This window comes from Psammomys obesus, unplaced genomic scaffold, assembly GCF_907164565.1.
Source record: "Psammomys obesus unplaced genomic scaffold, mPsaObe1.curated_primary_1811, whole genome shotgun sequence".
NCBI lineage: Eukaryota > Metazoa > Chordata > Mammalia > Rodentia > Muridae > Psammomys > Psammomys obesus.
Genome location: NW_026596463.1, coordinates 378835 through 402143, shown reverse-complemented (window position 1 = coordinate 402143; position 23309 = coordinate 378835). Strand labels below are relative to the sequence as shown.

The following is a 23309-nucleotide window of genomic DNA, read 5'->3' as shown; positions in this document are numbered from 1 at the left end:
ACATCTCTGGAAGCCAGACTACTTGGACTTAAACCTTGTTAGAGAAAGGTCAGTTAATTGAGCTTTCTCTAAGTTGGCTAGACAAGTAAAATGAGGAAAGAAACGAAGAGGAAAATAGCTAGATTAGTTTGAGAAAAAAATGAGTAAAATTTTGAGTGAGAGAAACTCAGCCTAGGAGCCCTGAAATAGCCTCCACTTTTCTTTGTGTATGCGGCCCAGCCACAGGAGCCTTTTCCCACTTAAATTGGACACCCCTTTTCTGAGTTCACTTTTGTTAAGAAATGCTTCTGAGTCCCCCAGTTTTCTTCACATTCCATCTAGGGGATAATTATTCCACCTCTTTTTCCTTTCCAGGCAATTGTTGCATCGGCCAGGGCTAGAGACTCACCAGGGGAGAAGAAACTTTGTCCTACTTAAGACCTAAATAATAGGTGAACCTGTGAATAATTATTCATGGAGATGCTTAGAGGCTGTGGATGAGCCAAGATCAGGTGGGCTATCCTTGTCCAAGGTTCAATTCCTTGAACACATCTGGTCAGTCCAGAGGGTGGGTGGGTTAAGGGGCAATGAAGGGACAGCAGAAAATTCTGTTTCCTTGGCAATCTGCTGAGGTCATGAGCAAGCCATGTTCTGGCTGCCCTGACATCGGCCTTGCGGGTGGTCTGTCAGGCCTCTTCCTCCAGCCATACCGCACAGCCATCTTGTTCATGGCCTCTGCCAGACTATTTATTAGGAGCTCTGCCTTCTTGGGAGACTAAATTGCTAAAACTTTATAAGTAAAGACTTCAGTTGTTTCTTGCTGCAAATTTCGGTGACTAATGGGATTCCACCTGCATTATCCATCAGTCCTGGCTACCTACCACACATCCTCTCCCACCAGTCCATCAGTGGGAAAAGAGGGCTTGGTGCCAGGTCTGCATGAATCCACAGTGTGGTCAAAACTGCTCTAGAAATGTAGGGAATTTGGCACCCTTCTACCCATCATCATTATTTTCTTTGAGACAGGCTCTCCATATATCCTAGACTGACCTTGAACCTCCTATGTAGCTGAGAATGACCTTAAACTTCTGATTCTCCTGCTTCTTTCTACCTCCTGAGTACTGAGTACTGGGATTTGAAGTACCCACCATCCCTGGCATATGTGGTGGTGTATGCAGAGCATCATGCGTGTTAGGCAAGCATCGCTAGATTAAGCTACAACCACCAGCCCTTATCTTTTGTCTGCTATCCCCAGTTCATCCCACAATTAGTTAAACATTCATCAGAGAGGAATCTGGCCTTTCTCTAGGGCTTGCCTCTCAAGAGTGTCACTCTAGAGAATGTTCTAGAAGTTTCTAGGGGCCGAGGAATGAAGACTTTTAGGGAAATGGGACTGAGAACTGTGCTCAGAGCTGCCAACAGAAGCTGGCAAGTTGTGATCATGAAGTCAGTTCATTTTTTTTTTCCTCTAGAAAAAGTCATTTTGTGTCCTGTTTGAGAAAAAGTTTTCTTTCCCAATTCCTATCAAATGAAGGAATAATACAGAAAGCATGAATGAGGTCTACTTGTTTCAGGGACCAGTCCAAAACTTCACAATACTGCTCTACACCACGTATCATGAGCTTTTTTCCCAAGAGCTGGGACATGGCTGTCAGGCTTGAACTATACTTCCAGCTTCCCTTGAAGCTAGAGAAGATCATGTGACCAGACCTTTATCTGATAGGTAATAGGTTAATACTGGGCCACAATGCCCTTAGGACAGATCTACCACCTCAAGGTTTCTTTCCTTTCCTCTGTAGGCTGAGTTGGTGGAAACTGGAAGAGGTGTTGGTCACCCAGCAGCCCAGAGTGCAAGTCCTGTGCAGCTTCATGATAGTGAGGCCGCCTGCTGCTTTGTCCACCCAGTTCGGATGATGTTCACTAGCAAGTATGTGTCATTCTAGTGTGCTTCCTGCAATCATCCAGGTAAGCTTTCTAACACAGAAAAAATGGGTCATTTCTATAAAGTCATCGAGTTAATAGCAGCACTGGCTTCAAATCAAGGTTGAACAATGTATGATGATAAAGGTCAGAGCTTGGTAGAATAGTTTGAGGGCAGACTGAGGGTAGAAGGCATTTTCTTTCCTTTTTTTTTTTTTCAAGAGAAACATGCTTAGATTAGAAATTATTTTTAACATTTGACCTGTATCTACGTTGTAACAGCAGTAGCAATAATATAACCCAGAGAATTTGTGAGGTTTTGATAAGTTCTTTGGCTGAAGGTGTTTCATATGATAATAAAATGTTGTTTAAACTGGGTGTTGTGGCACATGAGTTTAATCCTAGTACCTGAAAGGCAGAGGCAGGTGTATCTCTGGAGTTCAAGACCAGCTTGGTTTATATAGCAGGTTCCAAGCCAGCCAGGGCTACATTGTAAAGCTTTGTGTGATCATATTTCTGAGGTTAAGGCAGAATTGCTGCACAGCATACCAGGCATCAGAATTTTTATATATATATAAATATATATATATATATATATATATATATATATATATATTTTTTTTTTTACTTATTTGTGTGTGTGTATGTGTGACCATAGATCACATGTGGAGGTCAGAGGACATCTTTGTGGAGTTGGTTCCCAAATCCACCAGACTGAACTCGTTTATCAGTCCTGCACAGCAAGCACTTATACCTCATAAGCATGCGCATGTGCACGCACACACACACCTATTTCTTGCCCTTTCACTTGGCCAGCAGGATTCTTTCTGTGAAGAAGAAAATAGAGCCAAAATCAGCTCCAACTCAGAACACTGAGGCATGGTTTCTAACAGAAAAGAGTTCTTGCCTACATCTTGACTTATTAGACATTGGGAAGACCTTGAGTCTATTGCCTTCACCATGGACCATTGTTGAAGCGCAGGGAATCAGGCAAGATGGTGGAACTGGCAGTTCTGAGAGATCCACATGGAATGAACAGTAAGACAGGAAAAACTGTCCAGAGGAAGTGGCAGATGGAAGATGATATTGCCAGAACCAGGAAGGGGTGTTGGATATCCAAAAGGAGATAATCATGTATGTGCTATGTCATAGAAAAGAGCCAGCGTAGCATATAGTCTTTAGTTTTGAAAACACCACCTATGTGTTATTAGAGTTTTGGATCCTCCGTGTAGTTCTGCCTGTACTCCTCAATGTCCTTCTTTATTCAAAACTCTTCTAGAATGTCTTGGCAGGTCCCTGGTAGTAAATTTCAGCCTCTAAGGGAATCTGACTAGTGTTAGGTGCTCAGCCTTATCCCAGGGACACCTAAGTCCCTGACTTAAGGAAAGAAGGCATGAGAGTCTTGCACACAGATATGAGGATCTGGGGGCTCTCTCTGGGTAGGAGTAACACGCACTTTTAATCTCCTGTCTCCAAGTTTTCTCTCTGGAGACCAACACTCATTGTCATGACATGCCCCTTAACAAGATGGGAGCACTAACAACAAAACCCAGGGACACTGTTGTCTCAGCCTCCTGCTGTGCGTTCAGCCAGGTCAGTGCCTCTGGTCGGTACATGCACTCATCTGTGCCACAGGCTGGGGTTTAGAGTCCACAGTTGCTAAGGAAGAAGATGGCCAGAACTGTTCCGCCTGGAAGCATCTATCATATGTTGACTTGTGACTTCTCTAGCGACTTGTGACCCAGCACTAAGACATTTGTGTTCCCTGCTTTGCATTGATAATAGGAGCTTTCAACTTTGAAATAATTAACAGGAAGACACATAGTTTACATTGATCTGGCATACAATAGAGCTGAAAGTGTATCTTGAAAAGTGCCTGTTAAATCACATCTTGTGTGCTGTGCTCTTAGATATTCTGTTCAATTTTATTTCATTTTAAAAGACTGTCATGTACACCCACTAAACCCTTCACAGCAGGATAAAACTGGCGGTTTAGAGAGAGCAATATCCAAGCATTCTAGGCATTTTCCTTAGAGTATCTGCAGTTTCACCTGTGAGCACCTTGACACCAAACGCCTGAAAGCCCTTGGTCCAAAGACACTATCATTCTAATGAAGAGGAATCTACAGAATGGGGGAAAATATTTCCCAGATGTACATATGTCATAGGGTTAGGATATCCAAGGAACTCAAAAATTATATAGTAAGAAAATAAGTAACCCATTAAAAAATGGGACATTGAATTAAACAGAGAATTCTTAAAAGATGAAATAAAAATGGGCAAGAAACATTTAAAAAAATGTTCAGCATCCTTAACCATCTGTGAAATACAAATTAAAACTACTTTACAATCTAAATGATTGCAATCCAAAACACAATTGACAATATATGCTGGCATGGGTGTGGGGAAGGAAAACACTCATTCACTGCTGCTGGGAGTGAACACTAGTGTAGCCACTATAGAAATTGATGTAAAGGTCCCTGAAAACTGATCTACCCTATCAGTTTGCATATTTCTTGATATTAAGGAGGTATTTTATTTAAAAAAATTATTTTATGTGCATTAGTATGAAGGTGTCAGATACCTTGGATTTGACGTTACAGACAGATGTGAGCTGCCATGTGGGTCCTGGGAATTGAACCCAGGTCTTTGGAAGAACAGACAGTGCTCTTAACCACTGAGCCATCTCTCCAGCCCTGGAGGCACTTTCTTAATTGAAGTTCCCTCCTCTAAGATGACTTTGGCTTGTGTCAAGTTGACATAGAGCCAGCACAGGTTTTGGAAGCCGTTTGAAACACTGCATAAGCTCTTCAGAGTAATGGGGACATTTGCACAATATTGTAAATGTGCCTAAATCCAGAGGATCAAATAGTATGTTTAAAAATGTTTAAGGTGATAAATTGTATTCTCATTAAGATAAATGGGCTAGATTGGAGATGCCCAAGTCTGTGCTTCTGAGTTCCACATGGTCCAGTCTGTTCCCAATTAAACCATCAGCAGACAGCAAGCCTTTAATACAGGAGTTTTGTGGGGTACGTGTCATATGTAAGCCATAACATATATGCCAGATAGCAATCAGATTAAATAATCGTAATTCCCACCCCTCTCTGCATTCTGGAAACTTGGAATTTCTTTTAAATTCTTCCTGCGTTTTATTCCAGGACAGAAAAATGTTGAAGTTGGATTAGATTTAATTACTTTTATCTAAATTTGGGAGCAATCTCCTCCCTTACTTTTGAAAGGTAGAAAAAGAGAAAAACAAGTCAAAGGAGCTCCCAACAAACTGAATTTGGAAACAGATAGCTCTCTGCTGCCACAGAGACATGCTGTGTAACCAGGTAGCTGTGGGTCCAAGCCTGAACCTGGGTAGCCAGTCCTTCTTGAAGAATAATACCCACTCTGACAGGTGACTCCTCAGGGGCTCTGCAAATGGCACAAACCTTAAGCAGAAACTATTTGGGAATAATATAATATGGGGGGTGGAGAGGGGAAGTGAAGACTGTGCCAAGGAGCCTGTTAGAGTGTGCTGCTCATATTTTCCAGTTCACTCCATCACTGGAAATGACTCCAAGGGGACAAGAAGAAACAAAATCCACTGGCAGGTATCTCAGACCTCTTTTGTAAGGCAGTAGCAACTGAGGAGGCTCCAGAGAACAGCCACTGTGTCAGACAAATGGGGTTCCAGGACAGGACCTCTTTGGTTTGAAGCTGGCTGGGAAGCATGGGCCTGTGGTGCAGGTGAACAGCTGTGGTTCACTTAGTAAATGAGCCATGAAAGCCTCCTACAAACAGGGCTTCACAAGGATGCAGATCAGACTTCAGTGTGATGGGCTGACAAACAGAGAAAGCTGCACAGTGGAACAGGTGATGTGTTCCAGGCGGCTCAGAAAAGAGCTGTCTCCTAAATCACTAGCTATACCATTCCCAATGCCACTCCTACAAATGAGAAGGTGGTCTCTGTTGTTACTGTTGCTGTTTCTGAGACAGGCTTTCTCTGTGTAGTCTTGGCTGTCTTGGGACTCACTCTGTAGATCAGGGTGGCCTTGAACTCACAGAGATGTGATGACTGACCCTCCCAAGTGCTGGATTAAAGTCATGCACCACCGCTGCTCAGCAAGAATGTGGTCTCGCTGCCACCGTACAGGTCACCATATCCTATGACAACAAAATTCTTCCATCTCCCCCCTCCCTCCCCCGTGCCCTTACAGTTTGTAGACTGAAGGGCACATGTGCATAGGTGTATCACCTTTAATGGCTCGTGTGTTTTGATCAATATCAGGAGATGGTGAGTTTGTGACAATACCACTCTTCCACAGGAAGCATATGCATATGGTTCTTTGTAGCCCAGAAAATTTATAGCGTTTTTACTGTCAAAAAAACAAGAACAAAAAACATAAAAAAAACCTTGCAGACCTTGTTTCACTGGAGAGTTTTGATGTTTTACATTTATCATTATAAAAGCAAGGACAATTTTATAGCTTTTATGTATGTGTTACATGAAGAACAACTTGTCTTTGAGTAGGGGCAAATCACTCTTAAAAAATACTACACAGCTTTTCCTTCATGTGAAAATGCCACATACATAAGCTTGATTGAAACAAGAAGAGTGAGGTGAAAACAGAACAAAACTCTCAGGTGGTAGTTTTGATAACCATTAACAATTAAAACCAATTAAAGGGCCAGTCCTAGGTGAGATCCATTAAAGAGAATAAAAGGGCACATGCAGCCACACTTTGCCCACACCCTACTTTTCCTCAAACTGCAAGAGCCAAGGTTGTGCTTGGGTCCTAAATTTTGTCAGTGTGGTTCAAATCCTGATTCTGACATTGGCCAGCCTGAAATGTCTTCTGCACTGTGTCTCAGTTTACCCTCTACAAAGCGAAGGTGCTGGTACTTACTTCCTACATGGTTGTGAGAACAAATGAGATAGCAGTCCCCAGTGGACAGTGAGAATCCAGTAGACCTGTATTCTAATGTTCTCCTATGCTCCAAGTCTGAGCCATCTGAGAGCCATTTATACTTGCCAGTCAAGTATGTGGATTTCCTCCCAGATATCAGAAGAATTTCCAACATACAAAAAAGCTGAAACTGTACATTTTGCTAGGCATGTTTTATTGTATACTTCTGTCTTAGTCACCATCAATTCCTTATATTTTTAATTTTTTGTTTAAAATAGAGAATGATTCACAAATTGGCAAACCATCCTGTGTTCATACACACATGTTGCTGGAGTGACCTTCATCCTTTATCTTTTTTAATGTTTTAAGTTACAGATATATATATTTTTCATATTTATATCCTTATCTAGATCTTTTCCTCACTTCTTTGTTTTAGCAAAAAGCCTGAGAAGTGATATTATCTGGATTTCTTTGAAAGTAAAACTTACATTCAAGGAACTATAATTTCAATTTCAATCATACCATGGATACATACATCTTGAATCCTTAGGTAAGTACGGTGGCCTCTGTCACCATAGAGACAGCTTTGCTATCAGCTTGGCTCTCCCAGAGAACAGGTACTGGGTGGCAGTGGCCTGGAAGCACAGGGAGGCCTAGAGGCTGAAGCAACTCCCATGCCACTCTAATGCTGTTTGGTTTTCTGAAAGCTTTTTCTAGCTTCTCCAACAAACATCTGTGTGAGGGCTTCTTCAATATACTTCAATATACTACAACTTCAATATACTGCATTCCCCATTTAGAAGTTCTTTCTGAAGTTTGTTCTCCCTATTATTCCTAAGCTTTTCTCACTGGCGACAGCTCCAAGGTCTTCATATCCAGGGAAAGCCTTCACTCTTCATTTTCTCTACATTTCTCTAGATTGTCTCCTCCTTCCTTATCTCCTGCCTTCAATTGATCACTGACAGGTCACACCCTTTGTGACTCCTTAATGATGTTTCCTGTGGCAATGATCAGAGAAGTCATCGAGGTCAGCCTGAAAGGTTTTGCTTTTCTGAAGATATGCTGACTGTCTTTTGTGAAGAAGGGCAACATTCCAGGAGCCAGAGGGAAAAAGCAATAGAGTCCAAGCAGCTTTATCATTCAAACACGGAACCTGAATTGTATTTCATAGGAAGTGTGTGCTATACTCAGTGGATGGTCTGTGCTGGAAACAGTTATAGAATATAGTATCTGACACAAGAGCTTCGACTGCATGCAGTCATAAATAATGCAGCGTTCTCCTAGCTAATTCTTCTTGTTGAGGAAGGCTACCTGCCTAATTGTGACTGCATACTTCAGACTATTAGCACAGGAAGTTTCGAGAATAAAACCTTGCTCTCCAAGAACTTCTCTGAAGTATCAAGCCAGGCACAGAATCTGTCCAGAAGCCCAGAGCCAGAGAGCCCTATTTCAATTTGGGACACATTCAGAGCTCCCCTCTTTCATGACATGTCCACTGTTTTCTACAGAGCCACTTCCAAGATAGCCCAGTTCTATCTTGGACTTATTCTGTCTCTCTCCTCCATTGATCCAAAGGAAACCCAAATTGAATGTCTCTAAGTAAACTTTGATACCATAAGTGCCTACATTTGTGGCAGGCAAAGACCCTGCCAGCTCAGCTGGTTTACATTTTTTTTTTCAGGTTGTGTTTATAGAAAGGAAAATGTCTGATCTAATTTTCACCAAGGCTGCTTTTTTTCTGCTTCCCTTGAGACCAAGAGTTAGACAGAAGCCAAATAATCAGCCTGCCAAACTCACTGGGTCCTCACCCTGTGTGCTTTGCTTCCAAATCTCAGAGGTGGAAAAACCCAAACGTATATTCATGTGCAGTTTTCATGAAGGGTAAAGAGCTGCTGACACCATCCAGATGGGGACTGGGAGGCACTGGCTCTATCCAGGAGCAGGGAGTGAACAGGCAGCAAGAATAGAGGCCTCTGACTGTATCAAGTCACAGTGGATGACTGGAAGCTCAGGAAATACGAAATATGTTGTGTTGATTTTTATCACAGAAGTCATGAGACAAAGGCATGTCTCCAGTATACTGTGACATTGGGAGGGACTCTGCTATCATTTGAAAGTGCAGTCCAGAGGTTTGGGGCTTTCAGGAAGTTTGGACTCCAGTGTAGCAATGTTGAAGTGATAGAGCCTTTAAAAAGTAGAGCCTGGTGGAAGGCAGTTAGGTCATTGGGAGTACTACTCCTTGGAAAGGACTAGTTTTGGCAGGTTGTTGGTTAGTTCCAGGGACAGGGTGATGTAAAAAGAACAAGGGCGGTTCCCCTTCATTTGGCTTTTCAACCTCTCTGTAACCTCTCCCTTTGGCAAGTAGACTCACAGTGATACTGGATTCCATATCGTAATCCAGCTATGTAGCTCTTATCTCAGGCCATAAGGATTCCTAATGTCAGACTTTTCCCTTAAAAAAAAAAGAACATTGTGTGTGTGTGTGTGCGTGTGCATGCATGAATGGCTCCTAGATTGTGAGCTAAGCAATTATTTTTCTTTGCAAAGCACCTGGTCTAATGTATTTTGTTATAGCAACAGAAAATGGTCTTCTTTGTGAAGATATCTTCTGGAAAGAAAGGATCAAATTAGAATCTCAACATTATTGTAGAAAAGTGTTTTGTTTACTTCCTGCCAAGGCCAATCTACTGACCACTCTGAGGTCAACACATGAGTCTGGGATTGTTACACTTACTGGATGTTCTCTAGGAAAGCTGACCTAGCCTGATGTAAGTGCTGAGAAGTGGTTCCAGAAGCAGCCAAGAGCAAGAAGGCAAGAGACTGTAACTGGGTTCACAAGGGGTCAAGCCAGGGGAAGCCCAGTCCTGTGTCCACTACTCCTATCATGGAGTCTATGGGAAACAAAATGAAATCGACTGGACTGAATGCTGAAATGAGTAGAAAGTGAAAGAAAGTATAGGGTAGAGTTCAGGACAGTTTCCTGGATTCAGTGTCCTGTGTAGTCGGGACAGTTTCTGTCATTCTCTTTTCGGCAGAGCCTGGATGTCAGCTGGGTCCTGGATTTCGGCTTTCGGATGAAGAATAGAGAACGGGGTTCCGTTTCTCTCAGGGGCAGCTAGAGCACTTTAGGGCGAGGACCTAGTGCGCTAAGCTGGGCTGTAGAAAAGTTTTTCCCCAGTGTTACAGTTTAGCTCTTTTAGCATGAGATCACCAGTGGCAATGGAAGCTCAGGATTTCTAAAGCCTATGGTGATACACCAAAGTGTTACAGCTCTTGGTCAAGCTGCTGTGCTGAGCATTGCAGGGGTGCGAGACAAACCCATGCCTGGTTGGCTTGCAGCCAAGACACAAGCCTGGTGAAGCCCAGGCCCAGTAGGCCAGAGGGCAGGCCTGGTGAAAGGAGACCCTATGGAGGATAAATGATGAATCTCAGATGGTCTTGAAGAGAGAAAGCAAGAACCTTTATTCATGTCAAATCAAGAGTAATATAAACCCTGGGAGGGATTTTAACGGTGGATATGCTTGATTCACTGGAGTCAGGGAGTAAGGAATGCTTAATGGTCCTATCACGAGAGGAAAATACCGTACTTAATTAATCTACAGAGGCCTGAGGGGGGTAGGGGGCGGATCTCCAAGTACAATTGAAGGTTACTGCTGGACTAAGAATCTTAGCAGGGTGGGGCATTTCTATATTGCTAGATGCTTGCTAGCACAGTTTCCTTATCAGGGAAGGGTCTGGTCTATAATCTGCTCTGGTGGCTATGTGACTCTCTGTGCACTCTCTTTGAAGTCACCCAGATCAGAGGAGACGTTTCGGAACCCTGCTGAGAAAAAGCAGTCTATGATCATAGCCCGAGCAAGAATGATTGGCTATCCAGAGATGACTGACTTCAGCCTTGTCCAGCAGAGCGCGGCAAGTTTCTCTGAGCATAAACAGTGTCCTGGCTTGCAGTTTATGGATTGCTTGGTACCTGATGTCTCTGATTTAATATTCAGAGCATTCAGAGACATGGCTGCCCCATCTGCCTCAGCAACTCCTGGGCTCAGGAAGAGCCAACATTAAAAAAAAGATTTAAATTTTAAAATTTGTTTTTATGTGTGTGGGTATTCTGCTTGCATGTATGCCTATGTACCACATGTGTAAGAAGCAAGAAGAGGGTGTTGGCTCCCCTGGGACTGGAATTACTGATGGTTGTGAGTTGCTATGTAAGTGCTAGGAACTAAATCTTAGTCCTCTGGAAGATCAACCAATGTTCTTAATCATTGATCAGTCTCTATTTCCTTATTTATTAAAATATGGAATGCTTCAAAAAATGTGCATGTCATCCTTGAACAAGGGCCATGCGAATCTTTGCATCATTCCAATTTTTGTATATGTACTGTTGAGTTGAGAACACTTATTTTTCATCAGGTGTAACTGTGTATAAGTACATGTGAGTGTGGTAGCCATGGAGGCTAGAAGAGTGTATTGGATCCTTTGGAGCTTGAGTTATAGGTGTTTGTGAGCTGCCCAGTATGGACACTGGGAACTGAGTCAGGTCCTCTGAAAGAGCAGTATGCACTCTTAACTGCTGAGCCATCTCTTCAGCCCCAAGATCTAGTTCTTGAATGGAAGTCACATTTTATTTTGTTGTTGTTGTTTGAGACAGGGTTTCAACAGCCTTGGCTGTCCTGGAACTCTCTTTGTAGCCCAGGCTGGCCTCGAACTCACAAAGATCCTCCTGCCTCTGCCTCCTGAGTGCTGGGATTAAAGGTATGCATCACCACGCCTAGCTTGAATGGAAGTCAAACCTCTGTTTTGGTGTTTTAAAACCTATGACTCCTAACTAACATTTTGTTGATTCACATAGTAAAAACTCCCCTTTTCTTCTGGATTGGCAATTGTAAAGATGCATATCATGAAATTGACCCCTAGATCCATGCTCAAAATTGGTGTATTTGATCATCTCAGTTAGAAGTGCATTATTTTTACAGAGCCCCTCATGAAAATCTGGATAGATTATGGCTGTAAAATAATACTCCTCCTTTTTCTTTTCTTTTTTGAGGCATGATGTCATGATGTAGTTTATGTTAGCATTGAGCTCATGATTCCCCTGCCTCAGCACCTTGGAGGATTATAAGAATAGCTATCACACCCAGGCATAACAAATTTAAATAAACACATTTAGAATATATAACCCAAATAAATGTTGGTCTGGAGAGCATCTCTTATTCAAATTAAGTCACTTTTGCTCACAGCATTTTTAAATTCCTTCCAGGATAGTCTTTAAGATGACTTGAATAAGAGCCGAAAAATGTTGCCTGGCTTGATAGTCATAGTTTGCTTCCTTGATCCAGTGAAATTTTCTGCCTCTGTCTTTATGTAACATTTAACCCCAACCAGTCTCTCTTTGACAGACACCCAAGAGACCCCTTGGTCTGTCATTTTACAGTATTAATGGTACTACCTTTTCCCCCTTGAAGGTCCAGAAAACCACCACCACCACCACCACCAAGCAACCATCAGATCACATGCAGCTAGGGCCCAGACAGAACAATGGCACTTGGCTCCCATCCCAATTCCTTTGGGAGCTGAGTGAACATCTGAACATGAGAAATGTGAGCAGATACAAAGTCAAGACTCTTCAACATGAGTCATGGCAAGCTGATCCCCATTAAGTTAGGAAATTGTCCCTGGATCTGTCTGAGAGTTGGCACCATGTATCTATAATATAGACCTCGACTTGCTCAACATCATTTTTGGCACCAGATCTGTGAATGATTGATAACTGAACATTGGCCAGCCAAATTGAAGCTGGCTGTTGATTACAGGCAGAGTTTGAATCACAAGACAGAAAAGAACTAATTAATGTTTGACTTCCCACAAGGCAGTAACTCTGTCTTTGTTTCCTCTTGCCATAAGAAAATTTTGGAGCTTGAGTTATAAAGAACAGAAGAACATGTTTTTAAAGGGTGGAAGTCCAAGATCAGGTCAGTGTCTGGTGAAGGCTGGTTCCTGCCTCTAAGGAGAGACTGTCTCCTTAGGAGGGGGACAAATATCTTCATATAGCAGAAGTACAGAAGGGCAAGCAGTCGTAGCTGCTTCTCTCAGCTCTTTTACAGGGCACTACTGTGACACACAAGGCCAACCCTGAAAGCACACAGCCTCCTAAAGTCCTGGCTCTCAATACACTGCACATTTTGGGAGGACATAAGTATTCCAGCCATGTAGAGTATATGAAAAACTAATAGCTGGGGAACAGTACCACCCCACTTCCCAACTCCTCCTTATCCTGCCATCAGGCTCCATCTAGCCTCCCAATTTCAGGGACCCTTGAGATCTAGGTGCCAATCCTCATCTCCCCCAAGACATGGCATTCACTCTTGCACCACCACTATCTAGGCCTAAATGCTTGAACCACTCTGGCCTACAAAGTGTGATGCCAGTTAGACATGCCTTCCTGTAAGAATCCCCAAGTGTGGAGCTTTCAGGCCCTACTCTTTGCTTGCTTTGTAGGACACCTCTCATGAAGGAGTGAAAACCTGACCTTGTTCCCTGTATAAGTTTCCATCACAGAGCTTGCTGTCATGCAGCCCTCCTGCTTTCGCACCCCCCAGCCAGCAGGTGGGCTTCCTTCAGAATGCTCCTCATGCATACACTTTGAAGCTGCAGCAGACCCCTGAGACAACAGGATGAGTTCCAGTCTACATCCTATTGGTTATTATATACCATCTAACACTTTTCTTCTCCTTCCTTGGAGAAGGTATCAGACCTTCAATCTGATACCTCCTCACCCTCTCATCCATGCCCATCTGAAATGCTGGTGAATCACAGGGAAAGTTTATCTGCAAACAGAGCTAGGAACATAAAAATAATTTTTATCTACTTAACAAAGTGCATGTGGGATGCATAATAATGTAGTCATTAAGAGTCCATTTTTTTGGGCGTTTGCTGTTTGATGCTATTATATGATGCACAGTATGGCTTCCTTCATTTTACAGTCAAAGACAGGAAGATGAAGAGAAATATTTTTGGAAAAAATCCAAGCATTTCATCAGTTTTCTGAGGGCCTTTCTCTGTCTTTGATATTCAAATTGCCTTCTTTGAAAAACCACTTTTTGTCCTGTCAGTTCTCTCTTAGCTAGTGACTGCTACAGTTTCTGCCAGATTCTTCTTAATGAATGGATTAAGGAGAGAGAGAGAGAGAGAGAGAGAGAGAGAGAGAGAGAGAGAGAGAGAACAGCTCTCCAACTTCACTGCCTACCGCATCCCAGCACCTGTGTTTCATATTAGCTTTCTGTATATTTACAGCACTGGAAAATCAGCAGGACCAGAGGGAAGATGAGGCGGCCCCTAAGAGGGCACTGGGGCAGAGGGGAGTAAGTTCATCATCAGCGTTGCTATGACAACTTCTGAGTTCCCAGGCACTGACTTTGGAGCTTACAACTCTGCTGAACTCTGGAACAAGCAGGTGCCTCTGCAATTCTAGAGAGGGGAGTTATGCCTTCCTCGTGTTCCAGCCCAGATGGAGATAAGGACTGATTGGAGCAGCAGGGACTTCATGGGAGCTCAGCAGAGGGGAGCCAGAAAAGGGGAGCCTGATGGGGTACTTATCAAGACTAGTTGACCTGTGACCATCTGAGTGAGGCCCTATCCTGAGATAACAGCTATTCAGCCCCAAGGCTCCAAACAACAAGTACACAGCAAGATGAGCAAGAGGGAAATACAATAAATCGATTTAAATGTAGTTTTATGGGACAGTGATGCCAAGGCTCATAGGATAGCTGTTCATTTTTATGGTTAGACTTGATGAAGGCTAGGCAGGTGTGTTGAAGTTTGATTGGACAAAAGGATTCAGATTATTTGTGAAGAGCTGCAAGGCAGAAACACAGCAGAGAAAAAGAGGAACTAGGGAGGTCCTGCTTTAGAAGCCCTTCACTTCAGTTCAAAGCAATCAGCACGCCAAGACAGAATACTTTGGGGTAGCATTTTTTTAGCTCCAGGGCAGGCTATTTGGAGCACTGGGGTACCGCCCCCAGCTTCAAGTCCCGTTTTGCAGGAGTGTTCCTCCCCAGCCTTAGTTATGGAGGCGACCACTTTCGGACCCTCGCTGTTGTGCATCTAGCTCTTTAACATTGGCTTGGCTGATTCTGTGTTCTGTAAGCAGCACATCCAGCTTCTCTAACTGCTATGACTGAAGGTCATTTTCTCAGCAACACAAGGAAAAGATGGAAGCAGAGACTTTTCTTTTTTATAAGTGTGTCCTGAACTGGGGGGAGAGGCACTAAGATAGACTGGGGAACATGATTTGATGGGAACAGGGCACAGACTCCAGTCCCCAAGTTAGTCCTAGAGATTTCTACCTTCTGATGTTCACATCTTTTTTTAATTTAAAAATTTTAATCTTTTATTTTTATTAATTACAATTTATTCACTTTGTATCCCCCTGTAGCTCCCACCCTCCCCTCCCAATTCCCCCCATCACCCTTTTCCATCCATGTCCCTCACCAATTCCACTGATGGGGGAGATCCTCCTCCCCTTTCTTCTTATCCTAGTCTATTATGTCTCATCAGGAGTGGCTGTGCTGTCTTCCTCTGTGGTCTGGTAAGGCTGCTCCCCTCGAAGGGAGAGGTGATCAAAGAAAAGGCCAATCAGTTCATGTCAGAGACAGTCCCTGTTCCCATTACTATGGCACCCACTTGGACACTGAGCTGCCATGGGCTACATTTGTGCAGGGGTTCTAGGTTATCTCCATGAATGATCCTTGGTTGGAGTATCAGTCTCAGAAAAAAAACCCTGGGCCCAGATTTTTTGGTTGTGTTGCTCTCCTTGTGGAGCTCCTGTCCTCTCCAGGTCTTACTTCTTTCATAAAATTCCCTGTACTCTGCCCAAAGTTTGGCTATGAGTCTCACCATCTGCTCTGATACTCTGCTAGGTAGAGCCTTTCAGAGGCCCTCTGTGGCAGGCTCCTGTCCTGTTCCCTGTTTTCTCCCTCTTCTGATGTCCATCCTCTTTGCCTTTTGGATGGGGATTGGGCATCTTAGCCAGTCTTCCTTCTTGATTAGTTTCTTTAGCTGTAGAGATTTTAGTAGGTTTATCTTATATTGTGTATCAAATATTCACTTATGAGTGAGCATGTACCGTGTGTGTTTTTCTGCTTCTGGGATACCTCACTCAGGATGATCCCACCATTTACCTGCAAATTTCATGATTTCCTTGATTTTTATTGCTGAGTAGTATTCCACTGTGTAAATGTACCACAGTTTCTGTATCCACTCCTCACCTGAGGGGCATCTGGTCTGTTTCCAGCTTCTGGCTATTACAAATAAAGCTGCTACAAACATGGTTGAGCAGATGTCCTTGTTGTATACTTGAGCATTTTGGATATATGCCTAGGAGTGGTATAGCTGGATCTTGAGGAAGCGTTATTCCTAGTTGTCTGAGAAAGTGCCAGACTGATTTCCAGAGTGGTTGTACAAGTTTACATTCCCACCAGCAGTGGAGGAGGGTTCCCCTTTCTCCACAACCTCTCCAGCATGTGTTGTCACTTGAGTTTTTGATCTTGGCTATTCTGATGGGTATAAGGTGAAATCTCAGCATCATTTTCATTTGTATTTCCCTGATGACTAAGGGCTTTGAGCATTTCTTTAAGTGTTTCTCTGCCATTCTGTATTCCTCTACTGAGAATTCTCTGTTTAGCTCTGTAACCCATTTTTTAAATTTATTTATTTTTATTAATTACAGTTTATTCACTTTGTATCCCCCTCATAAGGCCTTCCCTCCTCCCCTCCCGGCCCCATCCTCTGTCCCCCTTCTTCACCCATGCCCTTCCCCAAGTTCATTGATAGGGGAGGTCCTCCTCTTCTTCCTTCTGATCTTAGTCAATCAGATCACATCAGAAATGGCTGCATTGTCATTTTCTGTGGCCTGGTAAGGCTGCTTTCCCCTCAGGGGGAGGTGATCGAAGAACAGGCAAATCAGATTATGTCAGAGGCAGTCCCTCTTCCCATTACTATGTAACCCACTTGGACACTAAGCTGCCATGGACTACATCTGTGCAGGGGTTCTAGGTTATCTCCATACCTGGTACTTGGCTGGAGTATGAGTCTCTGGGAAGACCCCTGTGTTCAAATTTTCTTGTTCTGTTGCTCTCCTTGTGGGGTTCCTGTCCTCTCCAGATCTTACTATTTCCCACTTCTTACATAAGATTCCCTGCATGTTGCCCAACAGTTGGCCATAAGTCTCAGTGTCTGCTTTGATAGTCTGCAGGGTAGAGCCTTTCAGAGGCCCTCTGTGGCAGGTTCCTAGGTTGTTTTCTGTTTTCTGTTCCCCATTTTTTAATTGGATTACTTGGTTTGCTGCTGTTTAAGGTCTTGAGTTCTTTATATATTCTGGATATTAGCCCTCTGTCAGATATAGGGTTGGTGAAGATCCTTTCCCAATCTGTAGGCAGTCTTTTTGTTCTGACGAGTGTCCTTTGCTTTACAGAAGCTTTTCAGTTTCGTGAGGTCCCATTTATTGATTGTTAATCTTAGAGCCTGTGCTGTTGGTGTTTTGTTCAAGAAGTTGTCTCCTGTGCCAATGAGTTCCAGGATCTTCTCCATTTTTTCTTCTAAGTGGTTTAGTGTGTCTGGTTTTATATTGAGGTCTTTGATTCACTTGGACTTTAGTTTTGTGCAGGGTGATAAGTATGGATCTGTTTGCATTGTTCTACATGTAGACATCCAGTTGGACCAGCACCATTTGTTGAAGATGCTGTCTTTTTTCCATTGAATGGTGTTGGCATCTTTGTAAAAAATCAGGTGTCCATAAGTGTGTGGGTTTATTTCAGGGTCTTCTATTCGATTCCATTGCAACACCAGTCGATTTCTATGCCAGTACCACGCAGTTTTTAGTATTGTTGCTCTATAGTATAGCTTGAGATTAGGGATGGAGATACCTCCAGAAAATCTTTTATTGTAGAGGATTGTTTTAGCAATTCTGGTTTTCTTGTTGTTCCATATGAAGTTGAGAATTTTTCTTTCAAGGTCTGTAAAGAATTGTGTTGGTAATTTGATGGGAATTGCATTGAATCTGTAGATTGCTTTTTGTAGGATGACCATTTTTACTATATTAATCCTGCTGAGCCATAGAGCATGGGAGATCTTTCCATCTTCTCATATCTTTTTCTAGTTCTTTCTTCAGAGACTGTAAATTTTTTTCATACAAGTCTTTGACTTGCCTTGTTAGGGTCACACCGAGGTACTTTATGTCCTTTGTGGCTATTGTAAAGGGTGTTGTTTCCCGAATTTCTTTCTCAGCCCTTTTGTGTTTTGTATACATGAGGGCTATTGGTTTTTTGAGTTAATTTTGTATCCAGCCACTTTGCAGAAGGTGTTTATCAGCTGTAGAAGTTCTCTAGTGGAATTTTTGGGGTCACTCAGGTATACTATCATATCATCTGCAAATAGTGATACCTTTCCAATTTGTATTCTCTTGATCTAGTTTAACATATTATTGCTCTAGCAAGGACTTCAAGAACTATGTTGAAGTGATATGGAAAGAATGGGAAGCCTTGCCTTGTCCCTGACGTCAGTGGGATTGATTTAAGTTTCTCTCTGTTTAGTGTAATATTGGGTATAGCCTTGCTGTATATTGCCTTTATTGTTTAGGTATGTGCCTTGTATCCCTGATCTCTCCAAGACTTTAAAATGCTAGACTTTGTAAAATGCTTTTTCAGCATCTTAGGAGATGATCATGTGATTTTTCTCCTTCAGTTTGTTTATGTGGTGGATAACATTGATGGATTTTCGTATATTGAACCATCCCTGCATGCCTGGAATGAAGCCTACTTGGTCATAGTCGATGGTATCTTTAATGTGTCCTTGTTTGCAAGTATTTTGTTGAGTATTTTTGCATCAGTGTTCATAAGGGAGATGGGCCTGAAATTCTCTTTCTTTGTTGGGTCTTTGTGAGGTTCAGGTACCAAGGTGACTGTGGCTTCATAGAATGAGTTTGGTAGTGTTCCATCTGTTTCTATTTTGTGGAATAGTTTGAAGAGAATTGGAGTTAGCTCTTCTTTGAAGGTCTGGTAGAATTCTGGGCTGAAACCATCTGGCCCTGGGCTTTTTTTGCATGGGAGACTTTTCATGACTGCTTCTATTTCCTTGGGGGATATAGGACTATTTAATTGATTTATCTGGTCTTGATTCAGCTTTGGCAAGTGGAATTGATCAAGAAAATTGTCCATTTCCTTTAGATTTTCAAATTTTGTGGCGTGTAGGCTTTTGAAGTAAGAACTAATGATTGTTTGGATTTCCTCATGTCTGTTGTTATGTCTGCCTTTTCATTTCTGATTTTGTTGATTTGGATAGGTTCTCTCTGCCTTTTAGTTAGTTTGGCTAAGGGTTTGCTATCTTGTTGATTTTCTCAAAGAACCAGCTCTTGGTTTCTTTGATTCTTTGAATTGTTTTATTTGTTTCTAATTTATTGATTTCAGCCCTGAGTTTGATTATTTCCAGCCGTCTACTCCTTTTTTGTGTGTCTGCTTCTTTTTTTCCTAGGGCTTTTAAGTGAGCCAGTACGTTGCATGAATGAGCTGTCTCGAATTTCTTCTGGAAGGCACTTAGTGCTATGAACTTTCCTCTTAGCACTGCTTTCACTGTGTCACGTAAGTTTCGGTATGTTGTGTCTTCATTTTCATTGAATTCTACAAGACTTTAATTCCTTTATTTCTTCTCTGACCCAGCTGTCTTTGAGTAGCGAGTTGTTCAGTTTCCACGTATGTGTAGGCTTTTTGCTATTTCTGTTGTTGTTGAGGTCCAGCTTTAGTTTATGGTGATCAGATAAGATACAAGAGATTATTCGAATCTTCCTGTGTCTGTTGAGGCTTACTTTGTGACCAACTATATGGTCTATTTTGGAGAAGGTTCCATGAGGTGCTGAGAAGAATGTAAATTCTTTTGTGTTTGGGTAAAAGGTTCTGTAGATGTCCATTTGATTCATGACCTGTGTTAGAGATATTGTTTCTTTGTTTAATTTCTGTCTTGTTGACCTGTCCTTTGTTGAGAGTGGGGTATTAATATGTGGGGATCTGTGTGTGGTTTAAGTTTTATTAATGTTTCTTTTACAAATGTGGGTGCCCTTGTATTTGGGGCATAGATGTTCAGAAATGTTATGTCTTCCTGGTGGAATTTTCTTTTGATGAATGTATCCTTCATCATCTCTCTTAATTAATTTTGGTTGAAACTCTATTTTATTAGATATGAGAATGGCTACTCCTGCTTGCTTTTTGGGTCCATTTGCTTGTAAAACCGTCTTCTAGCCCTTTACTCTTAGGTAATGTCTATGTTTGTGCCTTAGGTGTGTTTCTTGTATCAACAGATTCTTGGATCTTCTTTACATATCCATTTTGTTAGTCTGTGTCTTATTGGAGAATTGAATTCATTGATGTTGAGAGAGATTAATGACCAGTGGCTGCTAGCTCCTTCAATTTTGATGTTGGCTCTGGTAGTGTGTTTGTGTGCTTGGCTACTTTTTGTTTTGCTGTAGTGAGGTTAACTATTTCCTGTGTTTCCTTGAAAGTAGTTAGTTTTTCTGGGTTGTATTTTTTCTTCTAGTATCATCTGTAAGGCTGGATTTATGGGTAGGTATTGTTGAAATTTGTTTTTATCGTTGAATATCTTGTTTTCTCCATTTTTGATGACTGAGAGTTTTGCTGGGTCTAGTAGCCTGGGCTGACATCTGTGTTCTCTTAGGGTTTTGCATGATATCTGTCCAGGCCCTTCTGGTTGAGAGGTCAGGTGTGATTCTGATGGGTTTGCCAGTACATGTTACTTGGCCTTTTCCCCTTGCAGCGTTTAGTATTTTTTTCTTTGTTCTGTATACTTACTGTTTTGATTATTATGTGGTGAGAGGATTTTTCTCTTCTGGTCTAATGTATTAGGTGTTTTGTAGGATTTTTGTATTCTTATAGGCCTCTTAAGTTGGGGAAATTTTCTTCTATGACTTTGTTGAAAATATTTTCTGGGTCTTAGAAGAGGAATCTTCTTTCTCCTCTATTCCTATTATTCTTCGGTTTTGTCTTTTCATGTTGTCTTGTATTTCTTGGATGGTCTTTGTCAGGAATTTTTTAGATTTAACATTTTCTTTGATGGACATTTTGATTTCTTCCATTGTATCTTCCATACCTGAGATTCTTTCTACCATCTCTTGTAGTCTATTGGTTATGCTTACCTTTGTAGTTCCTGCTTTCTTCCCTAAGTTCTTTCTCTCCACAATTTTCTCCATTTGTGTTTTCTTTAATTTTTCCAATTCTATCTTCAGATTTTGAACCGTTTTGTTGATTTCCTTCATCTGCCTGACTGTATTTTCCTGTTTTTCCTTCAATTCCTTCAGCTGTTTGTTTGAACCATCCTCTGTTTCTTTTATTTTTTTCAGTGATTTAAGTATTTCCTCTCTAAAGGCCACAAACTGTTTGGCTGCATACTGTATTTCTTTATGGATGGCCATAATCTGTTTGACTTTATCTTCCTCTTGTTCTTTATACATTTGTTTGTTTCCTCTCTTATCCTCTTCATAAGCATAGATGTAAGGTCATCTTCTTCAATTATATTTATGCTGGGGTGACCAGGGCTACTTGCCCCTGGATAACTTGGTTCTATAGATGCCATATTGCTCTGTTTTTTGTTGGTTGAGCTTTTATGCTGGCCTCTACCCATTGGGCTATCTTTTGTGTTGGGTGTTAGTTTCTGGTGCTTCCTGGAATCCTGCGGTGGAGAGAATCCCTTTGGCAGGAAGATGATTTTTCCTGAAGGAGGCCTCCTCAGCTTTTTGGGTATGGTCACTGAATGGCCAGTGTTTTTCAGGAATCATTACAGCTCACCTCAGGCATTTAGACCTGAGTGGTAACTGTGGTCTTTGTTAGTCAAGGGGGCTCTCCTCTCACCTGGAAAAGTCCTGGAGACAGCTGCCCTGCTTCTGGGTTTCTTGCTGTAAATTTAGTGAGCTGCTGCTGTAACCTGGCTGCCCCATGGTTTGGTCAGTTTAGTTAGGGATAACTGGTTGCCCCTTGGAGCAGTATCTGGGGGCTGATCTCGGGGATCCCAGGCTTCTGTAGTTCTGAGGTTGGAGCTCTGTGCCCCAGTTCCCAAGCTGTAATCAGTGGCAGGTGAGCGCAGCTCTCTTGCATGCAGCAGGAGGCTAGAGCCTGGAGTGTGTGGATAGCCAGAAACTTTTCTTGAGCTAGGTGTCCTGAGGTAGGACCAGGTGTTTCCCCCACAGTGGGGTTTCCTCCCAACAGGAAGACCTCGTCTGTGGTGTTTGGGGTGGTGCGTAGAGTGCACAGGTGCTTTTGGGTGGTGGCCTGAAGCTGGTAACTGGACAGGAACCTGGGAACTTTTCCTGAGAACTTTTCTGTGTGGTGGTGGTGGTGGTGGTGGGGTCAGCTGAGTGGTCTAAGCTGGGACCTGCTGTCCCTCGCTGTGGGGTTTTCTCCTGACAAGGAAACTCAGTCTCTGGTGCCCTGGGGCCCACAGTTCTATCTGTGATGGAGAGTCGGGCTTGCAGCAGGTCTCTGGGCTGGCGGTTGTGCCACCGCCGGTCTGGGGGACCTTTTTCAGGGATAAACTGGGTGCCCTGAGGTCAGTCCCATTTGCTTCCTTCCCTGTGGGGTTTTCTCACGACTGGGACTCCCAGTCTCTGGTGTTTTGGTGCCCACAGTCATCCTGGGAAGGTGATCAGGACATGAAGGCATGTGGCTCTGTTCTGGCCAAGGAGTGCCTGCGGGACCCGGGATCTCTTCCAGGTTCTAGCTGGGTAACCTGAGAGTGGACCTGACTGATTCTCACCCTGTGGTGTCTCCTGTCTCCTGAGAAACACGATCACTGTTGTCTTAGGGCCCAGAGTTCAGTCTCTTGGTCGCTGTACTGACATTGCTGTCCTGCTCCTTAGACACAGTGTCCTTTTGGCGCTGCCATCTTGGATCCCCCTACTGAGCAGTACACAATGCTTTATCCATGTGTTTTGTTGGTTTCTCTACAGGGTCTTTTTTTAGTGATATCTTAGTCTGGTTCATTTCTTCATGTCATTCCCAGTCCTTTTCTCCAGCTTCTGCTCTCCCAGCTCCTGCTCCTGTCACTTCTCCTCCTCCTTTGCCTCCTGATGTTCACACCATTGAGGAATCCCACCCTTTGAGTGGGTGTTGGGTTCAGTGGCCAACTTCTAACAGATACCTATGACAAAAGCGGGGCATATACCAGCCAATGAATTGCAAATGCCTGACAGAGACAATTTAAAGGAAGGAAGATGTATTTATTTTGGCTCATGGTTTCAGAGTTTTTACTCCATGTTTGGCTGACTCCATTGTTTCTGGGCCTCTGGTGAGACAGAAAATCATTGTGGCAGAGTGTGGTGGTGCAAGATGGCTTGCCTCACTGCAATTGGAAAGAAGACAAAGGGGGAGGGAGGAAAGAAGTAAGGAAGGAGGGAAGGGAGAGGGAGGGAAACACACACACTTGGGTCAAGATCCTTCCAACCCCCTCCACCCCCAACAC

At 42.8% G+C, this 23309-nt stretch overlaps 1 non-coding gene across 1 annotated transcript; it reads right to left on the bottom strand.

Annotated features, from left to right (window-relative positions):
- Positions 1–11086: 11086 nt before the first annotated feature.
- On the bottom strand, positions 11087–11191 carry LOC129670061 (U6 spliceosomal RNA). Its single transcript, XR_008719119.1, has one exon. It is a non-coding gene; the product is annotated as a U6 spliceosomal RNA (small nuclear RNA).
- Positions 11192–23309: the final 12118 nt, after the last annotated feature.